This window comes from Crocodylus siamensis, chromosome 2, assembly GCF_052110815.1.
Source record: "Crocodylus siamensis isolate JL-2025a chromosome 2, ASM5211081v1, whole genome shotgun sequence".
NCBI classification, from domain to species: Eukaryota; Metazoa; Chordata; order Crocodylia; family Crocodylidae; genus Crocodylus; species Crocodylus siamensis.
Genome location: NC_143396.1, coordinates 272,599,614 through 272,622,259, shown reverse-complemented (window position 1 = coordinate 272,622,259; position 22,646 = coordinate 272,599,614). Strand labels below are relative to the sequence as shown.

General features: G+C 45.3%; 2 protein-coding genes across 8 annotated transcripts in view; both read right to left on the bottom strand.

Moving 5' to 3' along the window:
• The window catches only part of EML1 (EMAP like 1), a 338,018-nt gene that overhangs the window by 63,734 nt on the left and 251,638 nt on the right, over nt 1–22,646 (bottom strand). Inside the window, exon 23 of one of the 6 annotated variants that reach the window (XM_090034005.1) lies at nt 15,197–15,245. The exons of the other annotated variants lie outside the window; for them this stretch is intronic. The gene's annotated coding sequence lies outside the window, so the exon portion shown is untranslated. Of the gene's footprint in view, nt 1–15,196; nt 15,246–22,646 lie in introns of those variants that run through there. 6 annotated transcript variants of the gene reach the window in all.
• EVL (Enah/Vasp-like) overlaps nt 1–22,646 on the bottom strand; it is a 206,019-nt gene that overhangs the window by 178,565 nt on the left and 4,808 nt on the right. The gene's annotated exons all lie outside the window — the stretch shown is intronic.

The following is a 22,646-nucleotide window of genomic DNA, read 5'->3' as shown; positions in this document are numbered from 1 at the left end:
GATAACCTATGGCCCATGGGCTGGACCTGGCCCAAGGGGTTTTGGTGGCAGGGGGCTTTGTGGGCACTGTACTTCAACTGGGAAATGGAAACTTTGGCAGCGAGGGGCTCTGCAGCCAGGGAGTGGGGGCTTCAGCAGGCAGGCCCTGGCAGGGGGTAGGGCTTCTGCAGAGGGTAGGGCTTTCCTTATGCTGCAAGGCACCCAGGTGGCAAGGAGGAGCAGAGGCACCGGGTCCTACTGCGAGTTAGCCTGAGATCCTAACTAGGTCATTCCTACCCACAGCTGGAAACTACTGCTGCTGTCTGGTCTATTCTACAGGACCAGGATTAAGGAAATAGCAGGTAATTTCAGAGACATCGGGTGTTTTCTCTCAAAAATATCTTTGAGAAGAATATCAAATGTTTAACAGAAGCAAGGAGAGATTCCAACTCCTTCATACAATAAATTCAGGTTGTACAACCTGTAACCCTCTGTTTCATTCAATTTATCTTCAAATAAGATTGCTCAGAGTATGACAGGTTGCTCCCACCTGTATGTAGATTCCAATAAAAAAATCTCTGGAATATGCAACAGTCTGAATCTTCACTGCCAAAAGGCTTGCAGATGTACCACGTGGGAAAGAACAGATTAATGCTTCTCTTCTGCCATCAGCAGCCTGGGCTCTTCTGGCACCTGTTTGCCACAGTATTTCAAATTTTAAAACAGAAATCTCTCTTGTTCTTTGCACAGGGTTATTAGAGCTCTTCACCTGGAATTCTTCTCTCCTTTAACTAAGCCTTTCTGAGTGTGCTGTAAATGAAGTTGCAACAACAGTAGAACACTTAACAATCATCACAATGTACTATTCACAAGACTTAATCTCAACCAAAGTGATTAAACAAAGTGAGTTTATCTTTCCTTTCAATCTAAAGTTTGCTTTGTTCCTTTTATCTAGTTATAAATATTAAGTTTCCTCCCCCACTCTCTGAGATATGGCTTGCACAGCACTTAGAGCAGTAATTCTTAACCTGGGTGCTATGCCACCCTGGGGTGGCATGGGATCCTTTTAAAAGTGCTGCAGGGTGCCATGCTAGGTACAAGCACTGTTAGGTTTGCAAACACCTACACATGATTCACAACGTAAACCCAGAGATTTCAGATAGGAATCTGTAGTGTTGAAAATATTCTGACCTGCTCTGGTCTTTCTAAGTCCTCTGAAACAGAAAAATTGCTCTGTTACTTTTCTGTAGTCAAAAACCCAATGAAGCCTTAGAGCCACAAGTTTTGAGAGGTGCCAGAAAGGGCTGAGAACCATTGTACTAGAGATCACCTTTCATAAGATCTCATGAACAGGGATCCTGGTTTTCTGCTTGGCATGGAAAACCACAGACAGACATGAAATCCCGCTTTTTCCATGACCTACTGAAAACGTGGCAGCACCCCGTGGCAAGCGGTGTGATTTCCGCTTTCTTTTATTTTTGCTGCCATTTTTGCCTCTTGGCCAATCAACAGCAGTGGGGAGGCATGGTGGCATCAGGGTTGTTGGGGCCCTGGACAAGAGTCACTTGGGGCCCCTTAGAGGTGTAAGTTTGATGACCTACAAGCAAGTCTCACATTTGTTGCAAAATTTTGGAGTCATTTGACAACCCAGGAGCCTGCACTTTAGGGCACCCCATCTGGTTTGCCTTCCCCTAAGGCTGCCACCGGGGTTGGGATTTGATTTTGACTGGCCAAGAGATAAAAATGTTGGCAAAAATAAGAAAGAGCAGAATGGTACAGCTTGCCACGGGGTGCCACCATGCTTTCAGCCGGTCATGGAAAAAAAAGTGTCTTATGTGCTTTAAACAGAGATTTTTTTTCCACCTTTTCCCCCCATGGAAAACTAGGCTCCCTGATCATGAGGCACACTTAGTGCTGATGTTAGACTATCCAGTCTAATGTATGTCTTCTGATTGAGCTGCATCTCTGCAGCTGGAGTCCTTGCGTCTTCTCAGTTACCTATAGGCTGAAATTCTGTTTTCTACACCTGCGTAGGCCCAGCTCAGGGAGGCCAGGGTGGCCGTAAGCCATATTGTACCAGGGTCAGAAATGGGCCCAATCTGTAAGCCTCCCATTTCTTGCCTATGGGCAGCTCCAGTTTGAATTAGCTCAGAATCCCCATCCCTCCATGTGCCAGAGTCTAGGATGGGGGGCAGCAGAAGGCCATTATATCTGTGCAAAACATATTCTTCCCTCAGCCCTCTGCAGATTCCTCTAACAACACCAGTGCTATACACACAGGAGAGGACAGAATTTCTCTGATTCTGTTCATCACTGACTTAAAAGATATAGATATGAATGGCAACATACAGAGACATAATCCCAGGATTTTTTCACAGTGGGGAACTTGTTTGCTTTGTTACCAAAAACTCTGGACCACTCAGTCTTTAGAAACAAGACGACATCCCATCTATAATCAGGACCTCTTTTGCAAGCTTTGATACAAATGAAAGTACAGCTATAATTCCCTTAATGATTACCTTTAAACACAAAATTAAAGACCAATTACAAATCCTTTAAATACCGCCACCCAGGTCAGAAATATTCTTTGGTTTTACTTACATTTCTTAGTTTCATTGAAACTTTGGGAACTGGATGGAACTGGACCAGTTTTCTTACAAACTAGGAAGGTGTAAATTAGACTAGATTTATATCCCTGAACGTTAAAAATCCTCCCTTCCACAACTGTAATCTCCTTCTTTTACTATTATGGAATGGTGCTTCTGTATTCTTTTCATCTTGATTTATGGTCATCGCTAACAAGACAATATTCTACTTTCCCATACTACTGCTTGTTGATTATATATTGCGCACTTCAGTACATACAAGCATAAGCACACATTCTCCATCAGTTAGGCTTATGCTAGGTCCACAATCTGCACTTGTCACCATAGCGTTTTAGTTACTGATTGCATCTGCAACCTACAGTTCGCATAAAATTAATTTAGGTTAAATAAAATAGGGTTTTGGTGGGGGGGGGGTTAGGAACTGTTTACTTATGACCATAAATATACACTTTGTGTCCTTATTCATGACTTTGCCACTATAAAGCCAAATGAAAGGGGGAATGGATATAGGATTATAGCTGAAGAGACTCATAGGATCAAAAGTGAAGTCACATGTCAGGCCCAAGACTTCACAGAGAGGTTTACACTGAATGTATCCAATTTATGCTTAGTAGCACCTTCATTCACAGATGGTTCCATTAATTTTGATGGTATTAGCTGCATGACTAGGTGGAATTTAATAGCAGCAAAAACTGCTGGGGCCCTAAGGAAAGGCAAGATACGGGAGGCACAATGGATTATGAACCTGGTCCTGCAAAGAACTGTGCTCTGGATTGACTTCAGGTAGGACTACTCCTTTGAATCAGGTTACTTACTGGCATGTTTGCAAAAATCATTCCCTGCACTTGCAGAAGGCTACTGAAGAGGCACAGAGAGGAAGGCAGTAAGAAGGGAAAGCACATTAGGAGCGGAATTTGTTGATAGAGGCTGAATGCTTAAGAGACTGCTTAATTAGGCAACTGGTCCATAACATGGATATTAGTTTGTTTTAGGGTTTTTTTAAACATGCTAAGCCAAAGTCTCTGCTGGTTTATTAGTATAATTCCACTGCAGTCAATAGAGAGCCAGACTCCTTCACAACAGAACAGCTGGCCCTCTTTGCAGGGAGCCAGCAACAAGGGCCAGCTCTTTGCTGGCCCCTTACAGATTGCTTCTTCACCTTAAAAGGCCTTGCAAGGGCCTCTACTGAAGCTCTCAGTAAACTTGGCCAAACACTGCATAAAATCAAAAACATCCTCCGTTTGCTCAGATAAACCCTTTAACCAAATGCTGGGCTTGCAGGAAGGCACTGAATTGACTGCAATGGAACAATTAAACCCTCTACTTATCCAGAGAACAAGCGATACGGCTTTTCCATTACTGTTTCATCTTTCTTTCAAGGGGACCACTCCTGGAGCAGGGAAGCTGTGGCAAAGAGACTTCTGAGTGAAAGGGAAGTGTCCAAGTGCTGGGGCTGTGGCAGGGGGAAGGCACCTACCCCTTCAGTGGGGGAAAGGGGTGGGGAGGCCCTTCAGGAGTGGCAGGGAGCTGCTTGGCTGGGTTGGTGGCACAGAGGCCAGCACCTGTGCTTGCAGGAGCAGGACAGCTGGGAGACACGGGAGGGAGGAGGGCAGAGGCAGTACTCAGGCCCACTGGCACAGCGTGGGAGCCCCAGCTTAGGGCAGGGGGTGCTACAGACCTCTAGCCTGTGCCAGGGCTGGACTTGTTCCACCACCACTTGCAGAAGTCAGAGCCACTGCACCCATCGTGCTCCACCCAGACACAAGGGGGCAGCTGGGGGCCCCTTCCAGCAGGGCTGGGGGGGACAGGAGGCTGTAGGTCAGGAGTGAGGGGCACCAGCAGGGCTGGGGGGGTGCTGTGGCTTAGGAGTGAAGGGGCACCGGGGGGGCAGGGGGCAAGTCAGGAGTGAGGGGCGCTGGCAGAGATGGGGGACTGGCTGCAGGATGGGAGTGAGGGGCACCAACGTGGCCCAGGGGGCAGGGAACTGCTGGTTGGGAGCGAGGGGCAGTGGCAGAGCCAGGGGGCTGTGGGTCAGGAGGGGCACCAGCAGGAATGGGGGGCTGTGGCTTGGGAGTGAGGGGCAATAGCATGGGCAAGGGCAGGGCACTGGCCTATCAGGATTGCTCAGAGCCACAAAGCAGTGACAGGGAGGGGGAACAGCCACAGCTGGACCCACATCCTGGTGAGTGAAGGTAGCAGGGGGAGCTCTGATTTTTCCATGATAAAAAAACCACAATCAAACCCCAAAATGTATAGTATTTAGAATTTATTTTATTATAATGACTGAGGCTTCCAAATTGCTTTAAAATTGTAAATATATCAATAAAACATTGTATTAAATTGATACCTGTATGTATAGTGGCATTCCATTTTAATCACAGAAAAATGTGGATGGGGGGTTAATCAGGGAATTTGGGGATTTTCTCATGGAATTTTCAATTTTTAAACAGCGAAAACCAGGATCCCTAATTATTACAACAACAAACTCTATCAAAAAGCATTGCATAAAGGCCAGGACAACATTCAGGAAGGAACAGTATATTTTCTTTTCTTTTTTTTTTTTAAAATAAACTGTGCTGTAGTCTAATGAACTTCGCAAATCCAATCAAAAGTAACTAATACTGCAGTAAACACTGCAATTGCCTTAGATGCAGCAATTTCTAGTCCATTTGCTGAGTGCATTGGTTTCCATTCATACGGGAAACCAAGTAAGTGCCTTGCTGAGGTTCTGCATCAGGACACACGAACTCAGGAGTCGCATCATTTTTTGGATTTCTACAAACAGCTCTGTTATAACACCTCCCCACCCAGCTCTCTTCCCATCTAGAAATGGAGATTGAGCAAGAAAGCACATGGTCTGGCATTATATTAGGCCACTGAGAGACGTGGAAACCCTGCCCCCCCCAAACAAAACAGTGCTTTGATTTCACTCAGTGTGCCCCCACACCAAGTGTAGCGCCTGCCCAGAAGAGGAACTGCATCAGTTTGATCTGGTTCACCCGAAGTCGGTATAGACTGTACGCTTCAGAGGGGCTTTTTGGTGCTTTTATCCAATAGCTCAGGGGTTGTCAACTGGGGCTACATGTACCCTGAGGGTACCCAAGATGGCCCTAGGGGGTACGCGTCTGGCGGGGACGGAGAGCTGACAACATCCCACGCTGCTGCGTGGGCGCTGCCCACCTGGCCGGATGCGAGGGAAGCTCGCACATGGCAGCTGCAGCTGCTCTGTGTCCGGCTGCACAGAACCCCCTCCCCAAATCTGTGGCCGGGGGTACACTGCTCCATGCCTGGCTGCTGGGGATACAATGATCTAAAAAGGCTGAAAACCCCTGTAACAGCTAATTGAATCAGCAACTGGATAAAAGCACCAAAAAGCTCTGCTGAAGTGCATGATCTATAACAGGCGTTGGGCAAGCCAGGTCAAAATGACATGGTTCCTCTTTCAGTAAAGCATTTTTGTTGTTGTTTTTGCCACGTCTGTCAGTAACCATAGGTAGGATCTTTGAAGGAAGACCCAAGTATTTGAGGTGGCATACCATTTATACCTAACAGCTGTCTAGGCCCCTCCAGCACCTACATATATGTGACATTTTTGTAATGACAGTAGATCACACAGGTCACAAAAACATTCTCTGAATCTTCTGTAATAAGAAATTGAGTTATATTCCATTTAAGGAATAAGACCCGAGTTAAAAATGCTTTAGTTAAGTCTCCTACTCGGCAAAGCGCAAGAACCCTGCGTAGGTCCCGATGGAGTCATTGAGACTCGAGTACATACTTAAAGCACACCCACTGCAGTGCTTTGCTGAACTGGAACATGACATTAGATGCTTCCTTCACTCAACTGCATTGCACTGAAGAAATGGGATCAAATCTTTGTCAGTTTTTCACAGGACTGGTGAGTTCCATAAAATCATTTACAAGATTAAAACTAGCCAGGTCTGCAAGATAGGAGCAATACTTCCACTTCACAGAAGCACACAGGGATAAATTATCATCATATGAACTGCTCAGATATTAAAGTAACAAAGCTGGTACAAAAGCCTATGGGTAAAACAACAACAATGGCAAATAGCAGGATTGGGTTAGCAACATACCCATTTTTTGGGCTAAATTAACGGCGAATTACAGAAACAGCATCAGATGATTTGCAAAATTCAGAAATTACCAGCAGCTGAAACTATTACTTTATACAGAACAGTTGATGGACAACAGCAAGCAGCAATTTAGATGTATACCTGCACTGTGTTAAGGACAAGATCCAAAGCCCATAGAAATCAGCAGTTTTCTCTAACAATGGACTTAGATTAGAAGTTTAGCCTTAGCCACCTAGTTGTACAAAAATCTTAATCTATGAATTCATTACCTCTGATTGAAAATGGGTAAAGGGAATTGGTTTGCTTTAATTTATCTATTTGGTGATTCTCTTTAATTCTTACTGTAACTTCATGATCTACCTTTAGGAGTACAGTGTACTGATTAAAATTATATTTGCAAACATACACCAACAAGAGATGTGAGGCTTCCCGTGACTCACCTACTTCTTTGGCTCTCAGAGCCCCAAGTACACCAATGTAATTCTCAACAGAGTACAAATTTCCTTACTAAGGCAGAAATTTAAAGTAACTGCAGTAGGAACAGCAAACAGATCCTGCATTTGCCCTGAGGTAGCACATTAAGACATCTATGTGAACAAAAAGCCTTTTATCTGAGGAAAGTGCTCTTAATTTTTTGTCCTGGAAAGCTGTCTAGAAACAAGAGAGTGCTTTAAACTACAGAGCTTCACCTAGCTCCCACGCAGTAAAAAGTCAGGTTCAGAATCAGCAATATGTAATGTATGAGAAATGGCCCGAGATGCCCTTGAATGAAGTTCAAGTGGCAGCAGCTTTTAATAACAACACCCAGCTCTCCTACAGCAGTCTCTATCACTAGATCTCAAAGCACTTTTGGAAGGAGCTCCACACCCTTAGCCCTGTTTTACACAGGAGGAAACCAAGGCAAAATGAAGCAAAATGACTTGCCCAAAGTCTTGCTGCAGACCAGAGTCTGAAAGAAAATGGAGGTCTCTCCCATCCCAGCTCAGCTCTCTATCCACATAGTATTGCAGTCTCCCTTTTGAAATCTGCTTTTTTCCTACAGTTGAGGAAAGGCAGAAGGCAGGGCAGAATGGGACAGCGCAGTGGAGCAGGCTCGATTAATTGAATCTGCTGAAGCGTGGTAATTACCATACTGCAGACTACTCGGGTCTCGTGCATCAGCGTCTCTGCACTTAAAAATGGCAGTGGGGGCGCTTTAACTAAAGCTCGTTGGATGAGCTTTACTTAAAGTGTCCCTGCTGCCATTTTTAAGCACAGGGATGCTGATTCACAAGATGCTCTGGGCACTTTAATTAGATCAGTTCTCGGAGCCACTCTAATTAAAGCACCCCCTGCACTCCCACACCCAGAGCACACATATAAATGCCCTTAGAGCCTAACTGGGTGAGAGAGGTACGGGTTTTAGTAGGCAACAGCCTACTTTGTCCGATGCTAAGCTGGGGAAAATGAAGATAAGGCTGTCACTCGGCGTGTTCCACACTGAAGTCCGAAAAACTATCAATATTGTCCCTGCACACTGTTCAGGCTCAAAGACAAGCTCCTGCTGAAAAAAAAAATGCCTTACTCCTTCCAAACAACTGGGTAAGCTAATTAATTGCTAAAAACCACACACACACACACACAAATTGGTTTCTGCTGTGTCAAAGTAAACAGGAAGATAGAGTAGGAGTAAGATACAGGCAGAAGGATAATTAGAATTGCAGCCATTGGAAGATTTCTACACTCTGTTATATTTTATAAACTATGCAACTATTACTAAGTAAACATCCTTCCCCTGGGTGTCATATGTCCTTTTACAGAAAACTTTAGTCTAAGTCTACACTGAAATCAAATGGTATGATTGCATCTGATACAGGTACACTGGAGTTAGCTATAAACTAGCTACCTTTGGGACTGAGAACTAACTGGTAGGGGTGAAATTTCACCTGGCGTTTCGTTTCAAAGCTGTTTCGAAACAGTAAAACTGAAATGAAACAAAAGCCTTTGAACCAGCTTCAAAACGAAACAAGGGAACTCGAAACATTTCAAAAGTTTCAAAACATTTCGAGTTTCAAAGCCAGGCTGAGTGGCAACCCCAGCTGGCAGCACCTGCCACCTGTCATCTGTCAGGCACATCAGGGGCTCGCCCTCACCTCCAAGAGGGCTGCAGGGGTCTGTGCTAGAGTCCTCCCCAAGGGTGTGAGCCCCCGATCTGCCTACCAGATGACAGACAGACTGGTGCTGGGCACAGCCCACACCCAGCGGCAAAAAGATTGGTGCTGCCGCTGGCCCCTGGCAGCAGCACCTGGCTTCTGTCATCCAGCAGGAAGATTGGGGGCACACACCACTGAGAGGACTTTGGCACAGCCACCGCAGGCCTCCTAGGGGTGCCAGCAGGCCCCAATCTGTCTGCTGGCTGACAGGAGCTGTGTGCTACTGCTGGGTCCGGTGGCCGGTCCGATCTTCCCAGCGCTGGTCCCCGCCTCCACTCATTCAGCAGGCAGATCGGGGGCTTGCCCGCACCCCCAGGAGGGTGGCAAGGGCTGTGCCAGAGTCCTCCCGGGGGTGCGGGCCCCCAATCTGCCTGCCAGATGACAGGAGCTGGGTACTGCTGCCTGGGGTCAGCAGCAGCACCAATCTTCCTGGCACCAGTCCCCACCTCCTCTCATCCGACAGGCAGATCAGGGACTTGTCCGCACCCCTGGGAGGGCTGCAGGGGCTGTGCCTCAATCTGCCTGCTGAACGAGAAGAGTAGGCACAGCCACCTGAGACTGGCAGCAGCACCGATGTTCCCAGCGCCGGTCCCAGGTGGCAGCGCCTGGCTTCTCTCATCTGGCAGGCAGATCGGGGGCTTGCAACCCTGGGAGGACTTCGGCACAGCCCCCGCAGCCCACTCCGGGGTGTGGGCAAGACCCCGATCTGCTTGCCTGTTGCATTTTATGTTTCCCCATAATAACCCACAGGCAAAACACTGAAACAGCAAAACGGTTTTGATTAAGCAAAATGGAACAGTGCTTTCGAAACTAAATTAAGCTCAAAATGAAACACTGTTCCATCAAATCAGTTTTGCAGAGCCCTACTAACTGGAGCAACAAGGTACTGAGCTCAAGTACCTATCTATGGCAGAAGGAGAGCTGATTTTGCAGCCTGTACTGAACCCTGTTCTTCTGTGGTCTACACCGGTAGTTTTCAAACCTGTGGTTTGCAGACTAAGGGATCCATGAAAAATTACTGTAGTCAGTCAAAAGTATGTGAATACCTACACTTAAAACTCAAAGGGGTCCACACCTCCAATCAAGATTTTTAGGGGTCCACAAATGAAAAAATGGTTGAAAGCCACTGGTCTGCACTGTTTCACATACCTGGGTGAGCTATTTTAAAGCTAGCTCAGGTATATCCACAAGAGATACAAACTCATCTTTTGGATATCAGAGTACATAAGAATGTAAGGGACTGATGCTTAAGGACCAAGGTGGAGCTAGTCACAGGTGCGATTAAGACAAAGGACACTCTTAACCTAGATTACTAGTAGACCTTACATAGTGTTGAGCTTTCTCCTCCTACTTGTAGCCAAAGGCCACATTAACTCAGGTAGTGACTGCAAACTAGGGGCACAGACATTAATGCTATCAGTGCTAGACTGAGTACCTATAGGATGGGATGTGAGCAAGACAGAATCTTGCAGCATTACCATAATTGTATCGAGGAGGACCACCTATACTGGACTTTCCTTGATGCAAAAGAAAGGGGACTGTCTAGAGAAAACTTGTGAGGAACTGACTCAACTCATTAAAGAACTATCACCAACCATGGTCTGTCCTTTGAATATTTAAGACAAGATGCAAGGCACGTGCAGCTGCAGAAGGTACGCAGAGACGATGGGAACTGTTTCATTGGTGGCAGTTGGCAGTGGATGGGGTAAGAACTGGTGGATTTAATGTGGTAGGCACAATTTAGTGGTGAGGGTGCCTCCCATCATACTTGGTTGCCCTTTTCAATAGCAAAGGCAGGCACATAAAAATAGCTCCCATGTGACAGCCCCCTCCCTGAAACCTAACAGCACTGAACTTCCAGTAGAGAGATCACTTCCCATTTTCACACCTCTTTCTGCAAGCAAAAAGACTAGAAACTTTAAATTTTTAAAAATGAAAGGCAAGGCCAACTGTAAGGTTTCCAAAGCTAGCAGAGTCTAGGAACTCCTACAGATCCCCAAAGAGCAGGTCTGAAAATACCTGAACAATATTGCATGAATCTGTTTGTCTTGGGGGAAGAAAGACCAACTACGTTTATGTTTTGCTGGTCATGAATTCACACCAGTGTGATCAAAATAAATTGAACGTCCAGTCTTGCAATAAGATTTGCTCTTTTGCCTGTGTGAATGAAAGTGCCTTTCTATGCATTTGTAAAAGCATTTTTATAAGGACATACCTCCTATGTGGTGTGTACAGCAGTTTCCCAATCGAGGATTTAGAACTACCAGTTCAACAAATGCATCTCCTCTTCCTTAAGGAAGTACAAAACAAGCACTTTCCTGTTTCAAATAATGCTGTGTAACATTGTTCAAGAGATGCTGAACACTCATATTTAGAGCTGAAATATCTGCCATTGAAGTTAGGCATATGTTACTAAACAAACATTTCTTCTGTCAGCTGTTTATTTTAATGAAGCACGTTTTTTTGCCACTTTATGCTGTTTTACTACTGGATTGACCTGAGCCAGAACATCTGCTTACTTAGCCAGCTGCTTTTAAAAAAGGCACTTGTTAAAACTAGGTCAAATAGATGATGGCTTTTACTACAAGCTAGATTTCATTGTGTAGTTAATTCTCTCACATGTATTAGCTGACACAAGGAAAACTCTCAATGCCTTTTCACATGAAAGAAATTCTCTTGCTAAAGGGAATGACAGCTAGTATTTTATAATTGTGGTGAAGATGTTAGCATAGTGAAATCAAACTTACATTTGCATCTGATTAATATTTGATAACATATAGTAGTAAGCATACGCTAACAAACAGAGAGTTACCAAATGGCAGAACTCACTATCAAGCAGAAACAGAGATGTAGCTACTGAGGTCTGAAGGCAAATGTAAATCTCAATGCATGAAACAGAATAGGTTGCTGTACTAATATTTCTAAAGTAACAGTTACAACACTTCTAAAAGTGTGACATTCACTCCCACACGGGATGGAACATAAAAGATTGCTTGGGAGTTGGTAGGGACATGGACTTAATTGTTCTCCATAAATTCAGCTTTCAAAGCTGGTACTTGAAATCTTTCCTCAGACGTCCTGAAGAAGGGCACTCAGTGCCCAAAAGCTGGTCCAACAGCTGTCCCAGCTATACAAGGTATCACAAACCCCCTTGCCTCTTGTACACTTCCTTGACCATCACAGCTATGACAATACTCTGACCCTACTATTTTTATGAAGGGTTGAAGTCTTGTTCTAGGTGTGACCAGGGAACATCAAGAGGCAAAGCTTTTGTGATATCTTTTAATGAACCAACTGCATAGCTGAGACAGCTTTTGAGCATCAGGTGCTCTTCCTCAAACACACTGAACTGAATGAAACTGATGCAGTTCCTATTTGACACAGTTTGCAGAGAGCCTAAAACAAGCTGTGAGTGGCCCTGTTCATTTCCAAAAGTGCTAATTCACATGCCAGTTATAATACTTGAAATGTCAATATTTTTGATGACTTCATGGCTCACCAAAGCCAGAAGGGGTAGATTTCAGTGCAAATTATACAGAACACCCATTTTGGGAAAATATGTAAGAGTGAGATTGTTGGAGGCACAACTGGTTTCATTTTCCTGAAGACGGAATGTGGAAAATACAGCATTAGTGAAATTAGGCTGGTACAGAACAGCAGTGAAATCAGAATGGAGTGACATAGAAGAAACTTGCATAAACCAACAAATGAAAGGAGGGGGAAAGTGTCTCTGTTTCTGCAACCAGCATCCATTTAACTTACTAATGGAATAATATCTTGGTGACAGGTGGACACTTCCCTGTCATTTACATACAAAAGAGGGCTTGAAGAAATGACAGAAAGCCATGTATGCACCACAGGCAGACACTTAAGGAAGAATTTAAGCTAAGCTTACAATACTTTACAACAACATCAAAGAATAAAAAACAGATAAATGCTCATTTCAAGCAGGCAATAGGTCATCTTGTTCAATGGGGCATAGCTATAACAGGGTAAAACAATGTTAAATTGTTTAACATTTTTCTAATTGTGCCTGGATCATAAGTGGCTTCTGTCTTGACGTAAACTATAGTTACAAAGTTCACTAAAATAAAGCTGACATATTCAAGCAATAACACGTCTTAGAGGTGTGATCACACCACTGTCAGAGATAGTGAGTTTTTTAATATAAAACTAAAGCTAAATGTGATGTTCAAATCAGGGGCTTGAAGTTAGGGTGAAGGTGAAGAGAAGGGACCATAAAACAAAAAACAGTACTAGCCAAATTCTGAATTTTCTGGAATATACATTAACCAGAGACTGTTGCTCATGGATTGGGAGATCTTGGCCTGATTATTTCCAAAACTACTCAAAACAAGGACAAGTCAGATCTTATAAAACCTGTGATGGGCAGGAACACAGCAACCTTTTTACATGCTGGATGGAGCACTTTATACCTTCCTTATTCCAGCTGCTTGCCATAATATCACCTAACTGCAGCTTTGGCAGCCACAAAGCTGCAAAGACCTGCTGAATACAGGGTAGGCTGTTATACAGTACAATTTGCACCAACCAGAAGTGGCTTACTCCCTCGATATTGGGCACTGACAACAATGCAGCTATAGCACTTGCTAGCCACTGATGGTCACTGCAGAGAAGGTGCATCCACAAGAATGGCTGGAATTTTAACCCATGCCAGGACCTTCCAGCCCAGGGGTTTGAGGAGGAGGAGAGCAGAAGAGTGAGGACGCCGGCTTCTATTCCAGTCCCTGTGACTAAGGTGGTATCTGACCTTGAGCCAATCATTTAGCTTCATTTTTCCCCATCAACTGTAAAGTATGGATCATTATAACTGCCCCTCGGGAATGCTGCAAGTCTTAATTGAGTCATGCCTTTAAAGTGCTCTGGAATTCTTTGTCAGGAGGTGCTAAAATAGTACTATTAACTATCAGCTGCATTTCCATCAATAGTACTATTGCCATTTACCTTTTTAGACAAACTGAAATAACTGCTGAATTGATACTGTTCTGGGTAATTCTGCCAGTAGGAGTATTTATAGCCATACTTCCTTATGGTTTCACATCTTTTCTGATACTCTGAAAGTTTACCATGATTCTGCCCATAGACTTGTCTTATTCAAACAAGAATTAACGTAAGGCATTTTGTTTCTTCCTGTCTTCCTAGAAATGACAAGATATTTATAACTAAGACATTCTGCCAGTAAAGTTTACTAGACAACTAGATGTAAATTTCAGTAACAAAAGCAAATCTGCAAGCTTTTACCAAGCTGAATGGACTAACACAAATACTTCCCATCTAGAAACCAAATTTGAATCACTGTATGCAGTAACTTGAATTGAGAAAAAATACAAAAAATACAAAAGAAGTATACCTTCTTCATCCTGTACCATGGGAATGCCACCAAATTATAAATAAATGGATCTTTGCTCTAGGAAAAATGTCATGGGATACAGAACATTTTAACTGGGGGAAATAGCTTCACTTAGAGCAAAGGTGTCAAAAATATGGCCCAGGAAGCCCTATCATCTCACCTGCAGTGCTGCCCATGGATCTTAGAGTGGACTTGCATGCAGTACACTGGATCGGCCTTGTGTGCAGTAAATGGGGCTAAGGAGGGCATGTGCTACTCAGAGCTGGGGTGGGCATGCGCTGCACACAGCACATGGGCTGGGCTGGGCTGGGCTGGGGTGCATGCTGCATGTGGTGTCCATGCCAGATTGGCTCTGCTCAGAGGATCCAGCATGTGGGGCCAGCACGCAGGCCCAATCCAGCCCCTAGACAAGCCTGTAGCCAGCCCCATGTCATTCAATTGGCGTGTACAAGTTTGACACCCCTGATTTAGAGCACTAAGGAGTATGGACACAGAACACTTGAAACCCTTTCAAAAGGGGAGTGTTTTGAAAGGGCAGAGCCTAGTACACTGATAGTTGTGCAGAAGGAGCTGAGAATGATTCAAATGTAGCAAACCCACTCCACCTTTAACCTCAGGTGAAGGCGTCGTAAAAGTTGGAGTAGGTTTGTTGCATTTGATTTGTTCTCAGCTCATTCACACAAAACAATTAGGTTCTATACCAGCTACTGCACTTCTGAAAGAGCTCCAAGCATTCGTGTGTCCACACCCTATGTGGAAACAGGTATAAATATATACGAAGACAAGAGTAGCATGGCTGTCACTCAGATTGGAACTTGGGCCCTTGATGCTTTGTCCTAACAGTCAGTACAAGTGCTGCCATAAAAGTAGAACTTGGGTTGTGCCAAGATGGAGGTTGTGCCACAGTCTCTGATGAAAATAGGAGTTTTATAAGTAGAGTCAAGAACTCACCCATAGGCTCTATTCCCAGCTCTCCTTCTCAAGCCTCCATTTCCCCATCCTTAAAACACAAATAAGAATATCTTGCTTTGTAAACTGCTTTGAGGTCAAAGAATGAAGAGGTCTCTGTAAAAGCTAAGCATTATTACTGTATACTTGCTTTGTCCATATATTAAAAAAAGATGATACTTCAAGTTGCCAAATATCTCCCATGAGGTTATAAATGGCCTACACTCCCAGATATCCCAGTCCCCTGCAGAACTGGACCATATAACCCAGTCACTTGAAAAAAGAGAAGTACAAGGATATTCATCTTTTGCAGCCTCTGTCATCTGGCACTTCAGTTTCAGGAAGCAGTATGTTCTCTTGGCCCGAAGGCAAAAGTACAGCTGTTGCTATAAGGAGAGGAGCTAGATATGAGAATTATTGGAGGAAAAATAAAACCAACGTAAAGTGAGAGTGTTAATGAAATCCTTAGATAAATGCTGAGTCACTACCACAGATTGTCCCTCGGACACATGCAGCCAACCAAGCAGAACAGAGACTGCTCGCTATGCTACCGCAAGCTCTAAGACGGGGCCTAGTAAGACCATCCAATTATTCCAGCAGCGACACACAAATTCTACCCCATCCCCCGATGCTGGAATCGTGTCATGGCCCTTTTTCTTCCTGCAGGCTCTTGTACACTACAGGGGCTCTTACCTCTGTTGCAAGCATCCTATTAACTGCCGCACTACACTTGCAGTGAGGACAACAGACTGCCTGCTTCCAAGACCCCCTGTATTGGGTGCTTGTTTGAAGCACCCAATACAATTTTTGTCATGGCATGATCATTCTCTGCAAATGTTATTGAAAGTAATCTCAGCATTGAAGACAAAGCCTCAGTTCCCCGTCTCAAGTGTCACTGTCATATTTGCCCTACCCTCAAGGTGGGGTAGTTTAGAGTGGGATTTCCTAGTCTGCATGCTAAACAAGGGACTGTACAAATGGGATTCCTGAATAGGACCATCTCTACAATGGATCTTGTATTAGCCCAAGCTCCCCTGGTCTGGATGCAACGTCAAATCCTCTGCCAATGTAAACGGCCAAAGCTCCAGCAAACTTCCAGCTGTTAGATCTTGTTATGCCCTCTATCAGCAAAGCTCACATAACCTCTCCACATGCAAGCTCTCTACACCATTTTGTGCCCTATTTTTAAATCAGATTTCTGTTCCTTTTTACACTGCCCCTCATAAGTATGTGCAAATTGGGTGTAGGAGCTAATCCTGTGTGAATCTGGGCATAGCTGAAACTGGCCAGACTCTGAATTGATGCAAGTAAAATTAGGGTAGCTAAATTGATTTAATTTTACATCAATTCAGGATCTGGTCTGGTGGTTTAATTACCCATCACCAGTGCTGTCAATCAACATGGCATGCAGGTGAGTACTTTGAAATCTCAACTCCATATTTTGACAGAGATCCACCCCGCTCCCCCACAGCATTACTTATATCTATATTACACACAGTTCTTGCAACAAGATTGTCTCAAGTTTATAACAGTATGCGTCCAATGGCATCAAACCATACGCTTACAGGTTGCAGTCTTAGCACTGCAACATGGGTTAACAGGGTTTGTTTTGTATGTGCTAGAATACAGATAAGCTTGGGCTTTATTCTTTGTTTTCAAAGCACCCACACTGATGCTGCAGTTATTTGGCATAACTGGGACATGCTTTCGTTTATTCCCAGTAACTGTTGCTTGAATGAGCATTAGGCATAGATGCCATTGCCTGAAGTCTTTCTATGGTGACAAGGTCATGGTGACATGGTACATGCCATTCATTGTAAACTCATTTTTCCAGGAGCTTAGCTGGACCTCCTTAATATTAGCCCTGGCTTGTTTTCATATCAGAAAATGCTTCAGCTACCACTGCCATAAAGAAGAGGGAAAGCACCTTGTCTCTCTGGCTGCAGAGAGAAGGACGCAGCAAAGTAAGTTTAGATTCTCTAGAAAAAATTCTTCACTGTGAGAATAGTGAGGCAGAGGAAGAGACTGCCTAGGGAAGCTGTGAACTCTCCATCACTTGAGGTGTTCAAGAGGTTGGACAGCTACTGGTCGGGGATGATCTAGATCAGGGGTAGGCAATGTTTTTTGGCCAGAGTGCTGAAAACCCCCACAATGTCCACCTTGGAGTGCTGGCATGCCAAAAAGCAAAATAAGGGCAGGGGGTACATGGCAGGATAACTTCTTTGTCCTCCTTACCCCCCACCCAAAGCCCCTGCCCCCCAGCCCTGATCAGGACCTTTGCCCCCGACCCAAAGCCCCTGCCCCCCAGCCCAGGCTGTGTAGCTGTCAGCAGCTACCCAGAACCTGGGCCAGCTGCAAACATCTGCTGCCTGTCCACCCTGGCCCTGGCCCCGGTCACATGTGCATGGGAGCAACAGGGCAGGGATGTGCCCCTCGCTGCTGCCCCTGCCTGCAGGGGAAGTGTGGCAGGGCAGTGAGGAGCTGGGAGCAGGCAGCTTTCTGCACCCCGCACTGTGCCCTGCTGCACCAGTTTCCAACGCTGCTTTGCAGAAGTGGCAAAGGCAGCGCAGTGGGGAGCACTGCTGGTATATGCTGCCTCCCTGGATCCCACGGCCTGTCCCTGGGGCCTGAGGCAGGGTCTGGGGCTGGGAGGCAGCTGGGGCCGGGGCAGAAAGGCAGCAGATGTTTGCAGCTGGCCCAGGTTCTGGGTAGCTGCTGACAGCCAGAGCCCAGGCTGCTTGCAGCAAGGCTTTCATGGGAGCAGTCCGGGCTCCGTGGCTAATCAGCAGCTACCCAGAGCTGGCGCTGGCCATACTCGGCACACGTGCCAGGGGTTACCAGCCCCTGATCTAGGTGTAGCTATGTCTACAGTCTACAATGGGCACTTCCCATGCTTCTGAGCTTTGCTGGTTGCATTTCCACACACCCCCATGCATTCTGCTACGTGTGTCAGAGTGTTTAAGCCTTCCCTGAGGCACTGGGTATCGGCTACAGGTAAGACTGTAGTCTGACTGAAGTGTGCGAATGCTCCTGCTGGGAACAAAGGCAGAAGTTCCTGGCTGGAGGGTCTTGGCCCTCTGCTCAGGATCAGATTGATCGCCATATTAGGGGTCAGAAAGGTATTTTACCCAGTAGTTATGCTGGTATGGACTGGGAGGGGGGAGGGTTTGCCTCCTTTTGTAGCAGGGGCTGTGGCCCTCTACCCAAGATCTCTTGAGCATATATTGACAACATTTCATAGAAGCAGGACATTGGCTGCCCTGGTTCCCCTGCTTTACCTGTGGCAGGTTAGGGTGTGAGGTTTGTGTTGTATCAGGGCTGAGGTCATCTTATGTAGAGTTTAGATGATGGTTTGTAGAGGATGATTTGGATTGGGATGATCCTGCCTCAGGCAGGGTGTGTTGGACTAAATGACCTCTGGAGGTCCCTTCTAGCCCTACCTCTCTCTGATTCTGTAGTGACTGTTACTAGTTCAACTACTAAAAGATACACACACACAATTAAATTATGAAAAGAGAATCCCAATCATCTTGTTGACTTCATGCTGAAGTCTTCTAAAAGAAACTAATTTGAAGGTTATGTAAGTATTTGTGGGGGAATGCTTTACCTAGTTTATTTGCTTGCCATTAACCTAGAAAATCGTGGATGCAAGAAAATGACGTTTTTAGGGCACCTGGGGGTTTTCCAGTCTAATATTGTGTCTAATCTCTTGCTTTTATGCATATGCACACCTGTATTCAGTTCTGCATTCACAAGTAGGCTGTGTTTTCAGAAGGTTTCAATCAACCCATGTATGTCACCACTTGAATGGTAACCCAGCATCTACCAGCTCTTACTGAAAACTTTGGATGATTGCTGGGTGCAGAGGCCTTTGAAAATCTGGCCATTCCCACAGAGAGAAGTGAATCAAAGCTTAAGCAGACTTTTTAAAACCTGGTCCTAAGATCTCCTCCTCCATGGGAATGCTGGAAGTAGGACTTGACTTTAAATCTCAAATATAGTCACAGGGACCGAAAAAGGAAACTGAACAACCTTTAATCAGAACTCTGTTGATTAATATTTTGTTGGTAACACAGCCTTGCAAAAATGAGCCTGAGTAATCACTAGAGTTGGAGGAGCACTGTTGAACACATGACATTTCATGATAACATGCTGTTTCGTCAAAGCCAAAAAATGTTTTCTGGAGCCCTAATGGTTTCAAGGAACTCTTCCATGCCACATACTGATGCTTACAGACACTAACATGGGGGTTGGAAATTAAAGTTCAAGGCTATCCACCTAATTTAGTCATCTGGGATAGAAAAAACCCTCTGCTCTGAATCAGTATTGATCTTCAGCCCCCACATTCAGAGCAATGGAGGCCAACCTCTTTGGCAGGTGTACCATCAACTAACCCTCAAATCCTCCCCTAGTGCCACTCCAGTCCCCTTCCTCTTCTAATCTTCTGCTCTGCTTCCTGCCCTATCTGCTGTTGGGCTGCCTGTCCCCTCCATGATCTATCACACAACACACAAGAAGGATCCAGATTCAGGGCAAGAAAAGAAACCTGTTTTAACAAGTTGCTGTACCTAGTATGTATTTCACACCTTGAGATTCAGCTGCCACTCAGCAGTACCCAATGAATCACATTATGCTCTCATCCTAATTTGCTCTTAGAAGCACAACTCCCACCAACTTCAACAGGAGAGATGTCCCCTTAAATAAAAAGGGTAATGTAGTCCAAACTCTAGCTCTAAACCTGAGTTTTCACCGCTGGCTGTACTAACAATTCATCTCTCAGCTGCTGCTTAGTTAAACCAATATTAATGTAAAGGGACAGTGACTCCATAATCACTTGACGTGGAGGGAAAATTCTGAGTAACCAACGTTCTGTATCAAAATCAGGGAAGTACCTTTTTTTAATGTCAGACAGTACACAAATAACAGCTTCAGGACCAGCATCTAAGAGCTCCAGTCCTACTGGCTACAGGCAGACTGCAGTACCTCCCTGGGCTGGGACTTACTACACCATAGCCTGCCCTTTCAAAAGGGGAACAGCTGGTACCTTCTAATTGTTATCTGTGAATGAGCTGAGGATCAAGTGCAGCAAAACCTCTCCAATTTTAACTCTGGGTGAAGGAGTGTTAAACTTGGATGGGGTTTTGCTGTAGTGTATGTGCATCATTCTCAATTTGTTTACATGTAACAGTTTGAACATATGAGTACTTTGAGTAGGGACCTACTGAATTCACAATTGCACAGTTTTTTGCAGAAACCATCAACCAGGGCAGGCTCCAAGGCTGGGCTACTTGCAGCAGCAGGTGTGAGGGCTACAGACAGAGCCTCTGCACCTCCTGCTGTGAGCAGCCCCACTCCATATCCTTTTCCTTCCCATGCTCCAAGACTCTCTGCTTGCTAGTAAATTGGGTTTTATGTTTGTTTGTTTTTTTGCAGTGAGCCCACCAAAATCAAGGAGCTTGCTGCCTGGGGATGGCCCCAAACCATGGCTTAATTACCCTGAATTAACACATGGATTAATGGCTTTCCCTGGGCTTAATCAAGGTAATTAAGATGCAGTTTTGGGCCATGTGGCAATCTGAGGGGAGGGGCAGGATTACTGGGGCCCCTTGGCCAAATCGGGGGGGGGGCACCATACTCAGCCTGTAAAAATAGTCACCAGCCCTGGGATCTCCCCACAAAATTGGCCAGGCAACCTACTCAAGTTCAGTAGACCCCTGTGTATGAGCTGCTGAACCAAGTGTTCAAACCAGTGTCCAGCCAAGAGTTCAAACCAGTTTAGTGCCATCTTGCGCATAAAGGAAAGGGCTGGGACTCTGGTGAGCCAGTCACGACCTGTTTAACACAGGCAGGAGCATGGACCCATGGGGAACACATAGGCGTATTTCTCTATAGTTCAATGCTCCAGTCACACCAAGTCCTGGAGGCCCAGCAGAGTCACTGTGCTAAACCCCAGCGGCTCTGCCACCACTCCCCCGTGACTCCAAGCTCCCGCTGCACTAAATCCCAGTGGTTTCATGCTTCTTTCCAGCCTCTCCAACCACAGAATGGGAATGGGGGAGGTGAGGAAGGAAGTCAGAGCTCCCATCAAGGTTAACTTGAGCAACCAAGGTTAACTGAACTTTGTCTTGGCTTTTGCCCACTTCCAAGTGAAAGGTGCAGTCCTCTCTGGGGAAGGCTGAGAGAGCTGGAATTGGCTTGAGGGCTGGAATCAGCTTGGCAGGAGTCAGCAGAGGGTTCCCTAGCTCCATGTTGCCACTGCCACAATCCCACTCCCAGCACAGGCAGCCTCTGAGCAGTATCATCCCCTGGGCAGCACAGCTCAGGAGGGTAGCTTGTCCACAGAGCAGAGGGGGTGGGGATTGGGGGGGCATCATGCCATGCTGGAGAACCCAAAATGCTCGCTTTATCCGTGTGGGAGCAGTCTGCTGTTACTGAACCATGACCTGTAAAGCATAACTCAAAGATAATCCTTGCCCAAAGTGGCATGACTTTGAGACACTTAGAGGACACTTAGCTTGAGTTTTCCCACTTTAATATGTGGATGCTTGTGTTTTAACTGCCTTTAGTATGGCCTAAGTGTAACATGGAACAACACCCTTGGGTTATGGGCACATATACATTTGGAGCTGTATCTTTACATGATAAATTGTGCACGTGGTGCTTTGGCTTACTCATTTTTTTAAGTAAGGGAAATCACGCAACATATGTGTCAGGTGCACTGTACTAGAAAGGGTGAGAGGATAGCTACAGTACCTTCCCTTGGACACAATGCCTGAGGCTAAGAGAAAGCATTATCCTATGGAAATCCAACACTTCAGTCAAGGAGGATTCATTGCTGCAGGCTAGCAGCACTGGGTTGGGACTACATGTTGGGAACTGCCTTAAACTGTTTTTTTCCCCCAAAACCATTACAGCATTTTGATTCAAGAACGAAGAGAGGCAGTTTGGGCTAAAGCTAACTCATCCTTCCCTTGGGGATACAGAGGTGTTTTTTAAATCATTGTATTATGCAAACTAACTTGCTTCATTTCTTTCAAGACAGACCTTCATGGGTTTTGTAATAGGTTATTCAGGTTCTCTTTATTATTTAAAAGACAGGCATACCTTTCAATACATCTCTGATAACATGCAACAGTTGCACGACCTGAAAGCAGCTGAGTCTCAGCTAAAGACAAACTCTAAACGTGCGGAGACAGTACAACAGGAACACATCTGCCACTGACATACCAGTGATGAGCAAACGCCTCCAATTTCCATGTGGTAGAGGGCCCATGGAACCTGGTGCCATTTCTCCCCTTGGAAGATCTTTTTGCTGCAAATGTTTGATATTGCAGTAGATCTCCTGAATGTCTCAATCACAGCTGCCCTTCCCCCACCCCTATGCTAGACTCCCTATATGGAAAGGGGAGCCTTACCACTGACTTGAGAGAGCCAAGGTTTACCTCCTGGTGCA